The sequence below is a fragment of the Mesoplodon bidens genome (assembly GCF_964165515.1).
Source record: "Mesoplodon bidens genome assembly, chromosome: 1".
In the NCBI taxonomy this organism is placed as follows: domain Eukaryota; kingdom Metazoa; phylum Chordata; class Mammalia; order Artiodactyla; family Ziphiidae; genus Mesoplodon; species Mesoplodon bidens.
In genome coordinates, this window is record NC_138176.1 from 102,025,459 (window position 1) to 102,031,579 (window position 6,121).

Sequence of the window (6,121 nt, forward strand, 5' to 3'; positions counted from 1 at the left end):
CAGAAGACAGCCAGATTCTCATATCTGCTTCTGCATTTAATCTGTTGCATTATCACACATCATGTTGCCTCTGGAAAATTCTCCTGTACGCTCACGGGAGTGTGTGAGTGAAAATGGCAAATCTCATCTTAGTATTATTATAAAAATTCTTTTGACTTTTCAGACCCCCAGACCACACTCTGAGAACCGATGCTCTAATAAATGCCCCTCTATGTGCAGTAACAGCAAGGTGCACGTTCCCCAGACAGGAGACCGGAAGTGCTTGTGAAGGCTGGGGGGAGGCTGAGTCTGAACCAGAGCCACACTGGTTGAAAGTCTGTCTATGAAGCAGCTAAACCCATTGCCCTGAGTCTCCTCCCTTAGCTGCTACAATGAGGTAACTGTCTGTCTCCCTCCATGTTGCCAGTTTACTGAAAGCCTAAACACAGACAAGCTCCAGACTCAGGGATGCCAGCCAGAGCTGAGGAAAACAGGGTGAAATCAAGCATAAGGTGTGATGAGATCTCCCATCCTCCTTACCTTGCTCTGCTCTTAGAATCCTGCAGCCTAGTTTGTTATCCATCCCCCAATAAATACACTGTAAGCAAGAGACTGGGTAATTTTTCTCTGAGGAAACTAAACAATACAAGAGAAAAAAAAGACCTATAAATACTGAAAGTTGAGATATCCATCAAGGAAAGAACACCAACAAATTACCCTAAATTAAAGCCCACATGTTGACAAGCCCTGCCTCTGAACATACTGTTCCAATCAACTTTCATGCATCACTCTTCAGCACTAGTAGACAGTCCAGGATTATTAAGTCATACATTCTCAGAAAGCATCCAATGGGGGAAAAAATTAGACAAGATGATAAAAGTAGAATGGAAGGACAAAGTGTTCATCTTGGAAGTTAAAAATATAAAAGCAGAAATTTAAAAATTAATAAGAGTTTTGGAAGATAAATTTGAGAAAATCTTTCAGAAAGTAGATCAATGAAAAATTGGTAGAAAATAGAAAAAAATAATACTAAGAAAAGCAGAGAATCAATACAGGTTAAACATGCAACAAATATGACCCCAGAAAGAGATAACTGAGAAAATTACCAAATAAATAAAAACAAAAACTCCACAGAATTGAAGAGCTTGAGTTTCCAAATTGAAAGAGCCCATCACATACCCAGGATAATACACAAATGTATGAAGAAGAAAAAAACCCATACACAATATGAAACTCCAGAATAAAGGGGATAAAGAGAAAAGCCTAAAAGTTTCAAGAACACAAAGACAGGGAGTACATGAAAATGAAGATTCACAACGGCATCAGACTTGACAATAAGAAGTCTGGAAACTACATGATAATGGATAAAGCCTTCAAAATTCTGAAGAAAAATGTTATCAACCCAGAATTCTAAACCCAAACCATTATTCAGGGATGAGGATAAAGACATGTTCACAAATGCCACATCTGAAAAAGATTACTGCCCAGGCAACCTTTCTCAGGATGCCACTAGAAAAATGTAATCCACCGAAAGGAAACAGGCAACCAAGGAGAAAAAACATGGAATCCAGGATAGAAGATATGGTAGCCAGTTTTCGAGGTGGACCCAAATGAGCCCCTTCTGCTGATATTCACACCCTGTACAGTTCCCTCCCCTGTTGGAAAAGGATTGGTCTGTGTGACCAAAAGAAGATGGCAGAAGTAACAATCGGTCACTGCTGAGATTAAGTTATAAGAGACCCCGAGCCTTCCAAAATATCTAACTATCCGAAGGCCTGTTCTACCAGTTTTTCCCAGAGCACAGACTGCCTCATTTCTGATCTCCACCCTGAATTCCTTTCAGGATGTGTTGGAGGTCAGCGACTGCAGTGGCTAATGGCTGATCCATGTATAGCCAGGTGACAAGCAACATTCTTTAGTTGGCACTTGGTAGGAAAGATTTGTCTCTGCTCCATGCAGAGGCAGCTGGGGTAGCTCAACTGGGGTATAAGCGATACTCATCCCAAATCTTGTGCCATAGCTACACAGTCTTTGAATGCCTGGTCTTAAATTCCAACTCCTTGTGCCCTGCCTTAAGCCCACACTAAATTTCTAATGTGACTTTCTTCATTCACGCTGTTTTGCAAACTTGCTGTCAGCCCCCAGGAATACGAGAGAAAATCACTGAGATTATAGAGAGACGAAGGGCCATGGGACACATGAGGATCTCTGCCTGAAGGGCTCTGCTCTCCCCAGAGATGAGGTCTAGAAAGTGGTGGAAGAGTTGAAAGCATTAGTTATGAGGCGGTTCCCCTACACTGAGGTACCCTTCATTGTTCAGGTTTCCTCTCTGAGCCACAGAGCTGGGTGATGTACACATAACGGGATGATACTGCAAATGAGGTGACCCTTTCCTACATTGCTCCTGCGTGTTTTCGGAGAAAAAAACCCACAGCCAACGCTGGCCTCCTAACTCACCTCTCTGTAAGACCCCCGTTTCATGCTTCAACAGCCAGATGGGCGATGGAAAAGCTGTTGGTCGTGATGCAAAGGCCTACCAAGAGCGAGCAAGTGTCAGTCAAAGAATGAAGAAAGAAATGTCGTTCCGGGACCTCTTTGAAATGTCCCCAGATAGAAGATTGACTCCTTCGTATCTAAAGTGACTGAATCTAGCTGGATGACTTTTACGCTTGAACACAGGTGACATTTTTAAGGGTTGAGTCTGAGAACACCCCATTGCTCTGACACTGGGTAGTGAACAGGAAAACAATACAGCTCAGGTGTAATAGGTCTTTCTTAGTAAGAAAAGAGCCCATTTTAAAACAATTTTACTTCATGTGAGTTATGGTGACTTTGAAAATGCTTTCTTTTTTTTTTTTTTTGGCTTAGCTTTGCTTTCTTGTTTTTGTCTGAAATTCTACTATAGTAATAGTATAAAATGTAAACTAGGCTAAAGCTTTTCTATTCCCTATGTGAGCAATTACAACTGGGAAGAAGTACAGGTTTCCCCTGCTATCTGAAAGTAGAGCTGTTCCTACAAAACCTTTCTTGTAAGCCAAAAAGGCATAAAGCAAAGAAGCAAGTACCTTAGGACACGTCTTGCTAACGATGCACAAAATAAATTGAGATTCCCGGGGAAGGAGCTTGGTGGCGCCACTCTTGCCGCTCAGGGTTTCCACTGCTTCTACAACAGCCCCTGCGAAACAAACACTGAACGCTATTTTTGCTTCTTACTTCTTTTCAGAAACATGAAAATCCTTTTCAGATTTATCTAGGTTAGTGAAAATAGGTAACAATGTAAGTCTTTCATAAAAGCAAAGTGGTGTAAAGTGAACTTTCGAAAAGTGGGGAATACCTGTACAGCAAAGATAAAGGCAATAACAGATAATACCAAGACCTTAGCCTCTTCCTCGTGAATGTCTTTTTCTAGACTTACTAACATTCTCTCTGCCGAAGATATGTCCAGGTAGCTAAATACTCAAAAAAAGAAAACGCTAAAAAAAAAAAAAAGACCATATGTTTAAGCCTCTTAAGCTTAAGCTTAACCTTCCTTTATCCAGATCTTGTGAGCTATCTATTCTCAAAAATTCAAACAGAATTGCTAGCTTGAAATTTCTAAATATACAAGGGGATGTACAACATGTAAATTAATTAATCAAAAGTTGCCATTAGAATAGAGAAGGCTAAAGGAAGTTTCTAACCAGAAACCAGGATACTTTTCACCTCTGGAGTTCTTCCCCATTTGTCTAATCAGAAAATATTTATTGAGGAAGTATGTTTCAAGCACTATTTCAGGCTCTGGGGGACACAGTGTTCTGGTTGTCTATTGCTGCTAAATGGAGATCCCAAAATCTAAATAAATGACTATCATTTTATTGTTATGCCACATACTTCTGGAGGTTGATGAGGCAGTTGTCTCTTGGGGTCACTGATATAGCTGGAGTCAGATGGTGACTGGGGCCTGGTGTCATCACAAAAGCTTCCTTAGTCACATGTCTGGTAGTCGATCCTGGACCTCATCAATTAATGTCACTGCATCAATAAAACACAGCCTATTCTTGGAGCCAGGGTTTCCTCACAGCATGGTGGCTGTGTTCCAAGACTGAGAATCCCTAGAGGACCAGGAGGAAGCTGTATCACTTTTATGAGTTAGCCTTGGAAATCACATAACATCGCTTCTGCCAGTAGCCACAGGCCTGCCAAGATTCAAGTGGAAGAGCATAGCCCATCCCCCCCACCCCCACCCCCGACATCTCTTGCTGGAGGAGTGTCAATATCACATTCTAAGAAGACAGGAGATCTTGTGGCCATCTTGGAAAATTCAATCTGCCATGCAAAGTAAACAAAAATATAAAGTCTCTGCCCTTGTACATATGCTTAGGGATGGGAGGAGGCTGGCAATAAACAAATCCAGAGATAAATACAGGAAATATCAGATGATGATAATTCTATGAAGAAGAATAAGGGAAAGAAAGGGGTTTTTTGTTTTTTTGTGGTACACGGGCCTCTCACTGTTGTGGCCTCTCCCGTTGCGGAGCACAAGCTCCGGACACGCAGGCTCAGCGGCCATGGCTCACGGGCCTAGCGGCTCCGCGGTATGTGGGATCTTCCCGGACCGGGGCATGAACCCGTGTCCCCTGCATTGGCAGGTGGACTCTCAACCACTGCGCCACCAGGGAAGCCCAAGAAAGGGGTATTGAGAGTATCATCTCCTTTACGGAGAGTGGTCACAAAAGGCTTCTCTGATAAGGGGCCATTTAAGCAGAGATTCTGGAGCAACTGAACAATTGAGCCATGCATTCCAGGTGGAAGATATGGCAAGTGCAAAGATCCCAAGGGCAGACAGTGTTTCCAGTAGTCAGAGAATAACCAGGAAGACAGTGTGGTTGGAACAGTGGCAAGGACTCAAGAAGTGGGCAGAGAGGTGGCTGGGGACCAATCTTTCAGAGCCTTTGGCCATGGTGAGGACCATGGTCTTTGCTCTGAGTGAAAATGAGAAGCCATGGAGAGTTTCTAGTGGGGAAATGGCAACAATTGACTTGCATCTTATAGGAAAACTCTGGCTGCTGTGTGACAAATGGAGCACAGCATTAGGATGGAAGCGGGAGACCAGTTTTGAGACTTTTACAACCATCCAGGTGTGACGTGATGGTACCTCAGACAAGGTGTCAGCAGAGGAGGTGGTGAGAAGTGGCCAGGTTCTGATGCTAAAAACATCAAACTCCGTTTTTTTAGCCTTTGGATAATAAGCCATGTTTATTGATCTAAATATTAAAACCTTGGCTTAAACAGTAAATATTAAAAGATTAAAATGCATCAATTATCATTGGACTGCATATCACAAGCAAATTTTCTTTTAACATAGCATTATGGGTTATCTCAAACACTTCGGAAAAATTTTCCTTCTACAGCTTTACTATTTTTCCCTCCTATGACACAGTCTAGTCTCCGCATCCAAAGCGAAGTGCAAAATTATGGCAATCAGCACGGAGGCCAAAAAACATTTGACTGAAATATCAAGGCAACTGAAGAAAAAGCATGTTACTGGTCCATAGGATTTAGGTAGTTACCTCAAATGTTCATTTCCCTTTACATAGCAGGTAACAGTAGCAGTTGAGTTGAAACTCACGGGTAAGAAAAACGTCACCCCTGTGAGGCAAATGGCTTTTTGTAGGACAAGAGAGTAAATCACTCTTCAGGGTACTCAGTGCCCTAAAGGAGGTAATTCCCTCCTACACATCAGATCACTTTATTTCCAGGGAGTTTTACGTTCATACTGGTTCACTGACCATGCAGTCAGGACGGTTATGCAGCTCTTAATAGATTATGGGTTACTGCCTTATTATGTTTGCTAAATGGTGGTACATCTAATCATTTTTATCATGTAGGGAAATTTCATGATGTCTCTCTGGCTTAGCCAAAGCCCAAAACAGGATTCCCTGTTTATTCCCTTATGCCGTAACTAAAAGTTAGCGGAACCAATTAAAGAGTACATACTAAGCCAGTTAGTAATTCCTTACTTTTCTCTATGAGTGGATAATGTGTGCCTGCTCAGATTACAGCTCATTTGAGAAGACACTTTACTACGCTACTACTACAATTCGGCATCATTTCATTTTTTCAGTATCAACAGCATCATCCAGTAGCTGAGATCCTCCTGTGA